Below are 11453 nucleotides of genomic sequence, written 5' to 3' on the forward strand. Positions count from 1 at the left end.
GAGGTTAAAATTGAACTTTTTGGCCGGAATGAGCACAGGTACGTTTGGAGAAGAAAGGGCACATAATTTAATGAAAAGAACCTCTATCCTACTGTTAAGCATGGGGGTGGATCAATCATGCTTTGGGGTTGTATTGCAGCCAGTGGCACAGGAAACACGTCACGAGTAGAAGGAAAAATGGATTCAATGGGATTTGAGCAAATTTTGGATGCTGACCTAATGCCATCTGTGAAAAAGCTGCAGTTAAAGAGAGGATGGTTCTACAAATGGATAATGATCCTAAAAACACCTCAAAATCCAGGGTGGATTACATCAAGAGGCATGAACTGAAGGTTTTGCCATGGCCTTCACAATCTCCTGACCTCAACATGATTGAAAGTCTATGGATAGACCTGAAAAGAGCAGTGCGCCACAGATGGCCCAGAAATCTCAAAGATCTGCAAGACTTTTGCAAGGAAGAATGGGTGAAGATACCTCAAACAAGATCTGAAAGACTATTGGCTGGCTATGAAAAGTGTTTACAAGCTGTCATACTTGCCAAAGGGGGGAATAGAAGGTACTAACTCTGCAGGGTGCCCAAACTTTTGCAGAGGCCATTTTTTGTTTTCTGTTTTTGACGTGTTATAAGAATGTCTAATCTGTAATTTGATGCCTTTTGGAGATGTTCCATCTTTTGTTAGCTTCTTTTTGGCACGTTAAAATAACTTTTTACCAGGGGTGCCCAAACTTTGGAGCCCCACTATATATATATATATATATATATATATATATATATATATATATATATATATATATATATATATATATATATATATATATATATACATATATATATATATATATATATATATATATATATATATATATATATATATATATATATATTCTGATAATCTGATATATATATTTTATATATATAAAATTTTAATTTTGCAATTTTCTAAATGTCTTGCTTGTTTATAAATCTGAGGAAAAAGTTTTGTTTGTATTTACTGGAGAAGAACATGGATACTGTTTTGTCAACATTGAGAGTAAGATTGGAAATATGATTTCACAACTTTACGTGTTTTGAGTCACTAATTTGATAGCAGTTCAAGCTAGCTGTAATGACGTGATGTGTTAGCTCCGTTTCTGTTTCCCATCAACCTGCAATAAACTGAAACATGGTTATGTTTTGACATCATGAAAATAGAAAACAGCAATGTGGTGACTGGTGAGTAGTTAATGTTATGGCTAGTGGACATGATGGCTAGTGGACGTTATGGCTAGTAGATGTTTTGACTAGTTAATGTTAAGCTAGTGGACATGATGGCTAGTGGACGTTATGGCTAGTAGATATTCTGACTAGTTAATGTTTAATTTGGCAATTTTCTAAATGTTTTGCTTGTTTATAAATCTGAGGAAAAAGTTTTGTTTGTATTTACTGGAGAAGAACATGGATACTGTTTTGTCAACATTGAGAGTAAGATTGGAAATATGATTTCACAACTTTACGTGTTTTGAGTCACTAATTTGATAGCAGTTCAAGCTAGCTGTAATGACGTGATGTGTTAGCTCCGTTTCTGTTTCCCATCAACCTGCAATAAACTGAAACATGGTTATGTTTTGACATCATGAAAATAGAAAACAGCAATGTGGTGACTGGTGAGTAGTTAATGTTATGGCTAGTGGACATGATGGCTAGTGGACGTTATGGCTAGTAGATGTTTTGACTAGTTAATGTTAAGCTAGTGGACATGATGGCTAGTGGACGTTATGGCTAGTAGATATTCTGACTAGTTAATGTTTAATTTGGCAATTTTCTAAATGTTTTGCTTGTTTATAAATCTGAGGAAAAAGTTTTGTTTGTATTTACTGGAGAAGAACATGGATACTGTTTTGTCAACATTGAGAGTAAGATTGGAAATATGATTTCACAACTTTACGTGTTTTGAGTCACTAATTTGATAGCAGTTCAAGCTAGCTGTAATGACGTGATGTGTTAGCTCCGTTTCTGTTTCCCATCAACCTGCAATAAACTGAAACATGGTTATGTTTTGACATCATGAAAATAGAAAACAGCAATGTGGTGACTGGAGAGGGTAGTAATCTGAAGCGACAGATGTGTTGCCAGGTCCCAAACCGGTGTCAAGGTACATGAGCGCTTGTGCTCGTAAATTTAACCAGCGCATGCAGAAACTCAGTATCTGGCTCCTGTGTTGTGTTTCACGCCGCTAAGTCTCAGTTTTCTAAAATTAGAGAGCGTTGATGATCCCGGCGATGCTCCGACTGAGCGACAGCTTGTGTTCAGGATGATGAGTTGACGGTGACAACACAACACTGCCAGGTCAGATGACTGACAATAGAAACAAAGTGTGGAGGAGGTGAAAAACCACCATGTTTAAATAAAGCGTAGCAGAGGAGTACCAGCACAGTAGTATGTGTTGATTTCTTTATAGCTATTTTCGTTTAATACAAATAGTGGCTGGCTCAAGATAAATGTCTGCGTCTGGAGGAGGATTAGCCACAATCCAGTTTTTATTTAAAGGTGGAGTATGTAAGATTTTCAATATTTTCAAAATAAATTACCTAAAAAAATAACTACAATCATAATTAGATAGTTTTTTTTAAAAAAGATGTAGGTTCCAGTCTGTCCATATTTGATGTGTTATTAAATTACAAGCTTAATTAATGACAAAGACCCTTCTTAAATGTTTGCCTACCAGTAAAAAAAAAAGTGCTTTTTGTCATTTGTCATTAATCAAACTTGTAATTTAATAACGCATCAAATATGAACAGACTGGAACCTACATGTTTAAAAAAAACTATCTAATTATGATTGTAGTTATTTTATTAGGGTTTTTTTTTTTTTTTTTTAAATATTGAAAATCTTACATACTCCACCTTTAAGGTAGTCTCCTGGATCGACTAATGATGTCATTATAATATCTAACAACCAGATAGGATGATGACTGAGGGGTTAATGTGTGACATATCAGATGTTTCTTCCTGCAACATGTAAGCCTGGGAAACTGCAAGAATCTTCTTACATAAAGAAAGTAAAGTCGCGCAAAATTCAGATTATTTATGTGATGAGGGATAGAAAATGAAAGCCAATATTTCACAGATTAATTGTGCCAGCAGATATCAGCAGATGCGATAGCAAGCAAAGGTCATAACTCGTGGAATTAAGGAAAATGGACATTGTTGATAGCAGACACTGGCAGATATTATGTTTGATGAACACCAGTGGACGTTAAGGCTAGTAAGCATTATGTCTAGCGCACGTTATGTCTAGAGGACATTATGGCTAGTGGACATTATGGCTAGCGGACATTATGGCTAGCGGACGTTATGTCTAGCGGACTTTATGTCTAGCAGACGTTATGTCTAGCGGACATTATGACTAGTGGACATTATGGCTAGCGGACGTTATCGCTAGTAGATGTTGTGGCTAGTTAATGTTATGGCTAGTGGACATGATGGCTAGTGGACGTTATCGCTAGTAGATGTTTTGACTAGTTAATGTTAAGCTAGTGGACATGATGGCTAGTGGACGTTATGGCTAGTAGATGTTTTGACTAGTTAATGTTAAGCTAGTGGACATGATGGCTAGTGGACGTTATGGCTAGTAGATATTCTGACTAGTTAATGTTATGGCTAGTGGACATGATGGCTAGTGGACGTTATGGCTAGTAGACGTCCTGAGTAGTTAATGTTAAGCTAGTGGACATGATGGCTAGTGGACGTTATGGCTAGTAGACGTCCTGAGTAGTTAATGTTATGGCTAGTGGACATGATGGCTAGTGGACGTTATGGCTAGTAGACGTCCTGAGTAGTTAATGTTATGGCTAGTGGACATGATGGCTAGTGGACGTTATCGCTAGTAGATGTTTTGACTAGTTAATGTTAAGCTAGTGGACATGATGGCTAGTGGACGTTATGGCTAGTAGATGTTTTGACTAGTTAATGTTAAGCTAGTGGACATGATGGCTAGTGGACGTTATGGCTAGTAGATATTCTGACTAGTCAATGTTATGGCTAGTGGACATGATGGCTAGTGGACGTTATGGCTAGTAGATATTCTGACTAGTTAATGTTATGGCTAGTGGAAATGATGGCTAGTGGACGTTATGGCTAGTAGACGTCCTGAGTAGTTAATGTTAAGCTAGTGGACATGATGGCTAGTGGACGTTATGGCTAGTAGATGTCCTGAGTAGTTAATGTTATGGCTAGTGGACATGATGGCTAGTGGACGTTATGGCTAGTAGACGTCCTGAGTAGTTAATGTTATGGCTAGTGGACATGATGGCTAGTGGACGTTATGGCTAGTAGACGTCCTGAGTAGTTAATGTTATTGCTAGTGGACATGATGGCTAGTGGACGTTATGGCTAGTAGACGTCCTGAGTAGTTAATGTTATGGCTAGTGGACATGATGGCTAGTGGACGTTATGGCTAGTAGACGTTCTGACTAGTTAATGTTAAGCTAGTGGACATGATGGCTAGTGGACGTTATGGCTAGTAGACGTCCTGAGTAGTTAATGTTAAGCTAGTGGACATGATGGCTAGTGGACGTTATGGCTAGTAGACGTTCTGACTAGTTAATGTTATGGCTAGTGGACATGATGGCTAGTGGACGTTATGGCTAGTAGACGTCCTGAGTAGTTAATGTTATGGCTAGTGGACATGATGGCTAGTGGACGTTATGGCTAGTAGATGTTCTGACTAGTTAATGTTAAGCTAGTGGACATGATGGCTAGTGGACGTTATGGCTAGTAGACGTCCTGAGTAGTTAATGTTATGGCTAGTGGACATGATGGCTAGTGGACGTTATGGCTAGTAGATGTTCTGACTAGTTAATGTTAAGCTAGTGGACATGATGGCTAGTGGACGTTATGGCTAGTAGATATTCTGACTAGTTAATGTTATGGCTAGTGGACATGATGGCTAGTGGACGTTATGGCTAGTAGACGTCCTGAGTAGTTAATGTTATGGCTAGTGGACATGATGGCTCATGGACGTTATGGCTAGTAGACGTTCTGACTAGTTAATGTTGTGGCTAGTGGACATTATGGCTAATGGACGTTATGGCTAGTAGACGTTCTGACTAGTTAATGTTATGGCTAGTGGACATGATGGCTAGTGGACGTTATGGCTAATAGATGTTCTCGCTAGTGGACGTTATAGCTAGTAGACATTCTGACTACTTAATGTTGTGACTAGTGGACATTATGGCTAGTGGATATTAAAGCTAATGGACATTATCACTAGCGGACAATATGGCTAGTTGACGTTACAGCTAGTAGATGTTTTGGCTAGTGCATGTTATGGCTGGTAGACCTTCAGGCTAGTTAATTTTATGGCTAGTAGACATTATGGCTAGTAGATGTTATGGCTAGTAGATGTTCTGGCTAGTTAATGTAATGGCATGTGGACATTATGGCTAGTGGACATTATTGCTCGATATGATTATCCACGCCTTTGTCACAATTAGCCTTGCTTCCTCCAGCATTGCTGCTTGCCACACCCCTAATCAGTTCACTGCTCTCACCTGCCTCTGCCACCTGTTCACAATCCACATCAGTTCAGCCTGCGCATATATGCAGCCTCCACCATTCACTCACTGCCAGATTGTCATTGCTCTCATGCCTGACCTTCCAGCACTCCGACCACAATTGCCTGCCCGTTACCGACCTGATCCGTCCCCGACTTCCGCTTCCTGCCTTTTCCTTGGAGCCTGCTCCCCAGTGGTTACTGGGTTTCTGTCCTGGAGGACCCCCAACCGTGAGTTGTGGATCTTCAGTCAGAGGAAAGTTGCTCTGCTCTGTTCTGCTCATTGGGAACCAGAGTTCAACTCCAGCACCGAACCTCACCAAGTGGCTAAAATAAAGACTGTTAACCTGCCCAGATCTCTTGTGCTGCTTTTGGGTCCTTTCTCCGATCATTTCAGTACAATCTGGCCATAAGATGGACCCAGTGCACAATCCCACTCCACTCAGCCGCCTGGAAACAATAGAGGGGGTTCTGCAGCAACATGAAGCCATACTGACTGCATCGGCTGCTGAGGCCAGACAAGCAGCTGAGATCCAAGGCCGCTCTCTGGCGGTATTGATAGCATAGATGCAGCAACTGACGGCTCAATTCTCACAGCTCGCTTCTTCTCCTCTGCAGGTTCCTTCCTCTGATGTGTCAGCTCCTGCCTCAGTCTCTTTGCCCAGTGACACTCCTGAGCCCTGGGTGGGAACGCCGGAGCGTTACTCAGGGGATCGAGAGACTTGTGGTCCCTTTCTCACCAACTGCTCTCTTCTGTTTGCCCTGCAGCCCCGAACCTTCGCATCAGAGTCGGCGAAGGTTGCGTTTGTCATCAACCACCTGTCTGGCAGAGCTCGCTTATGGGGAATGGCAGAGTGGGAAAGGAGATCAGCTGTTTGTTCCTCTTTTGACCTGTTTGCTGCCGAGCTTCGCAAAGTCTTTGGATTCGAGAGAAGTGGTTCTGATTCTGCAAGGGGCCTGGTGGGACTAAGACAAGGCATAAGGACTGTGGCAGACTACTCAATTGACTTCCGCATTCGGGCCAGTCAAAGTAGTTGGAACTGTTCAGCCCTTTGTGATGCCTTCCTTCATGGTCTGTCTGAAAACATTAAAGACGAGCTGGTGTCTCATGACACCCCAAACTCCCTGGATGGGGCAATTGAACTGGCAATACGTATAGACAGTCGTATCCAGACTCGTCAACAGGAGATGAGCCAAGGGAGAACCTGGAGATCTCCTCTTCCTCACCCCTGCCAACGGCCTTCAGGCATTACCGCCCCATTAGTGCAGCAGACGGGTGATCTGGAGCCTATGCAGTTGGGACTCACCTCCCTCCCTCCGGAAGAGAAGGACCGTCGCCGTAAGTCCAATCTTTGTCTATATTGTTGGGCTGCTGGACACTACGCCATCGGGTGTCCAGTAAAAGCCAAAGCTCACCAGTAAGGGAGGAGGCACTGGTGAGCTCAACAGCTTTGTCAACTCCTCACAGCCAGAGACTCCTGTTCCAGGGTCGTCTCCTTCTGCCCGAGGGGCCCAAGACTTTGCCTATTTTTATCGACTCAGGGGCTGAAGCCTGTATCATTAACGAGGGTATGGTCCATCAGCTGGGACTTGAGCGGGTTCCCCTGTCCCGTCCGGTTCCTGCCAGAGCACTAGATGGCCATGTATTGGGTACTGTCACACATCAGACCTCTCCTGTTTGTCTGCTGATATCAGGAAATCATCAGGAAACCATCCAGTTTCACATCCTGAGCTCTGCCTGCCTGCCACTCATCCTTGGGTATCCATGGCTTCGCCTCCACAACCCACACATCAACTGGACTACTGGGGCCATCTTGGAGTGGAGTCCTTCTTGTCTCCAAAGATGCCTCCAGCAAGCCTCATCCCCGCTTCACTCCTCCAATTCCTGTTCTCTGGTTGACCTCGCCAGAGTGCCTCCTGAATATCATGACTTCCGCCAGGTCTTCAGTAAGGCAAGGGCCATGTCTCTGCCTCCCCATCGCCCCTATGACTGTGCCATAGATCTCCTTCCTGGAACATCTCCACCCAAAGGACGCCTGTACTCCCTGTCTGAACCTGAACGAAGGGCCATGGAGACTTGTATCAACGACTCCCTGGCTGCTGGAATCATCCGTCCCTCTTCTTCTCCTGCTGGTGCAGGGTTTTTCTTCGTTGAAAAGAGACAAGACTCTAAGGCCATGTATTGATTATCATGGATTGAATGATATTACAATAAAGAACAGATATCCGTTGCCTCTCATGTCCACTGCATTTGAGCTTCTCCAGGGGGCCACCATTTTTTCAAAACTCGACCTGCGTAATGTAATGCCTACCACCTTGTCTGAATCCGGGAGGGGGACGAGTGGAAGATGGCCTTCAATACCCCAACAGGACATGAGTATCTTGTAATGCCATTTGGGCTCACAAATGCTCCTGCTGTCTTCCAACCACTTGTGAATGACGTTCTCAGGGACATGCTTAATCGGTATGTTTTTGTTTACCTAGACGACATTCTCATCTTCTCTCGATCCAAGGAGCAACACGTCCATCCCGTTCAGTCAGTCCTTCAGCGCCTTCTGGAGAATGCCCTGTTTGTCAAGGCTGAGAAATGTGAGTTCCATGTCTCTTCAGTGTCTTTTCTGGGACATATAATCACAAAGGGGAAGGTCAAGATGGATCCAGAAAAGGTCTCTGCTGTCTCGGCCTGGCCTGTTCCCAAAAATCGTAAACAGCTCCAGCGTTTCCTGGGATTTGCCAACTTTTACCAGCGCTTTATCTGCAACTACAGCTCTGTTGCTGCTCCTCTTACCACTCTAACCTCATCTAAAGTGCCTTTTCAGTGGTCACAGTCAGCTGCCTCTGCTTTCCAGTCTCTCAATGAGCGGTTTACCTCTTCTCCTATCCTCCAGATGCCTGACCCAGGGCAGCAGTTAGTGGACGTTATTGCCATTCGACGTTATGGCAGGTGAACGTTATAGCTTGTGGACATTCTGGCTTGTGAATGTTATAGCTAGTGGACGTTATGGCTAGCGGACATTATGGCTAGTAGACGTTATGGCTAGTTAATGTTATGGCTAGTAGACATTCTCGCTAGTGGACGCCATGGCTAGCAGATGTTCTGTCTAGAAAATGTATGGCTAGTAGACATTCTGGACGTTATGGCTAGCAGACGTTATGGCTAGTGGATGTTATGGCTAGTGGACGTTATGGCTAGTAGACATTCTTGCTAGTTAATGTTATGGCGAGTAGATGTTCTGGCTAGTTAATGTTATGGCTAGTGGACATTCTGGCAAGTGTATGTTATGGCTAGTAGAAGCTTTGGCTATTGGACGTTATGGCGAGTGGACATGATGACTACTGGACATTATAACCAGTGGACATTATGGCTAGCGGAGACATGGCTTGTGGACCTTAAAGCTAGCTGATGTTATAGATGGGGCATTGTTGAGGCTAGAGAACATTAAGGCTGCTAGTAAACGTTATTGCTAATGGACATCATGAATAGTGAAAGTCTCTATTTATTATCAATATGTCTTTAACACCAAATGTAAGCAGGTTTGATGATTCAGCAAAGAAAAACAAGGTTAAGATTAAAAGAAAGAGACAAAAGAAGTGTCATCGTAAGATCGTATTTTGCTAGCTGAAGAGAGCTAACGTGTCACGTAGGATGGAGGCTGAATAAGCTGTCAATAGGGGGTGCTGGATGGAAAATGGTAAAAGTTCTGAAGTGTGTCTTTAAAACCACAGACATTCCAAACTGGGATTTTTGCATACAATTAATGAATGCTCATGGACCTTCTAGGACCCTGCTGAGAATGTTGACCTGGTCCACTGTTTTATTTAACCCTTGCAAGCTAAAAGTAGAAAGTATCTGGACAGATGTTTTGGATATCTTTGAGTTGTGTTTTTTATGAGCTTAATTAGCTGCCGAAATGTGGATTTAGTGAAACACAAATCCATCTCATTGGTTTAACTGTTAGAAAAGTAAATCTCATTAAAAGCAGCTTAAGTGAATTCATTAAAGAAGCAAATCTGGTTCAGTCTTTGATTTTTCTGAGAGCCGTTCTTGTGTGAAACTTAGCGCATCTGAACTTCAGCTAGCAGATATTCACAGGCCTGTTCATTAGGTATTCCTCAGGAGTGTGTTTATTTTCTACTTCAGGAACAGGAAATCCATGTGCAATTTCAGTGGGATTATCAGCAGAGTGCAGCCTCTCCTCAAACCTGATAACCACACTTGACTCCAGTCGATGCGCTGCCAGAGGAAGCTCACAGGGTGGGCTCCAAGGGAGCAGGTGGAGTCCAGGAAGTCAGTTAGAAACCACCATTGTAATTTATTAAACAGATAGAAGAGACGCTGATTTGTGTGAATGATTTGTGTGTGAATGTTTGTTATATTCTATACGGTTTTGTGTACTGGGATGAGGTGATGGCCAGTAAACAAGAGAAAACACATCCCATTGATGAATGTTGAAAGGAACGCTAGAGACAAAGCATATGTCAGTTTAATAGATAATATCCATAATCAATGGAGACATTATCTCCATAAATCAATTTGTCTCTTTTCTTCTTGTTTTCTGGCTTTAAACAGTAATAAATCCACTTTATATTTAGGCTCCTACTTCATTCTGATTGCTGCGACACACAGGAACCATTCTTTTTACCATGTACCATTTACCATATCCAGATAGCAGGCATGTTGGGGTTGAATCCAGACCACTTCTGGCAGCTATGGCTCAGTTTACGCACTGACAAGTCTCCTGTGGACCACATGTGGTCCAGATGCCAGTTGTGGGCCTGGACCTGGGTTAAGGAAAGTCTCATTTCATCCCACATCATGTCACCATGGAAACATCACATTTCCATGGAAACATCACGTCACCATGGAAACACCACATTTCCATGGAAACGTCACATCACCATGGAAACATCACATTTCCATGGAAACATCACGTCACCATGGAAACATCACGTCTGTGTGGAAACATCACATCTGTGTGGAAACATCACGTCTGTGTGGAAACATCACATCTGTGTGGAAACATCACGTCTGTGTGGAAACATCACGTCACCATGGAAACATCACGTCACCATGGAAACATCACGTCTGTGTGGAAACATCACGTCTGTGTGGAAACATCACGTCACCATGGAAACATCACGTCTGTGTGGAAACATCACATCTGTGTGGAAACATCACGTCTGTGTGGAAACATCACGTCTGTGTGGAAACATCACATCTGTGTGGAAACATCACGTCTGTGTGGAAACATCACATCTGTGTGGAAACATCACGTCTGTGTGGAAACATCACGTCACCATGGAAACATCACATCACCATGGAAACATCACGTCTGTGTGGAAACATCACGTCTGTGTGGAAACATCACGTCTGTGTGGAAACATCACGTCACCATGGAAACATCACGTCTGTGTGGAAACATCACGTCTGTGTGGAAACATCACGTCTGTGTGGAAACATCACATCTGTGTGGAAACATCACGTCTGTGTGGAAACATCACGTCACCATGGAAACATCACGTCACCATGGAAACATCACGTCTGTGTGGAAACATCACGTCTGTGTGGAAACATCACGTCACCATGGAAACATCACGTCTGTGTGGAAACATCACGTCACCATGGAAACATCACGTCACCATGGAAACATCACGTCTGTGTGGAAACATCACGTCACCATGGAAACATCACGTCTGTGTGGAAACATCACGTCACCATGGAAACATCACGTCACCATGGAAACAACACGTCTCCATGGAAACATGAATAAAATGTACATGTGATTTATGTTATTATGGGATGTATTTTACATCACTTGGTGAAGCTGTCGCTGGTGCTAGCTCTGTGTTAACCCTTTAAAGCCCACCCAAGACAAAAAGGGGAGAAAACCATCCAACCATCCATCCATCATCCATCCAT

This window comes from Telmatherina bonti (genome assembly GCF_933228915.1).
Source record: "Telmatherina bonti genome assembly, chromosome: 24".
Classification (NCBI taxonomy): Eukaryota; Metazoa; Chordata; class Actinopteri; order Atheriniformes; family Telmatherinidae; genus Telmatherina; species Telmatherina bonti.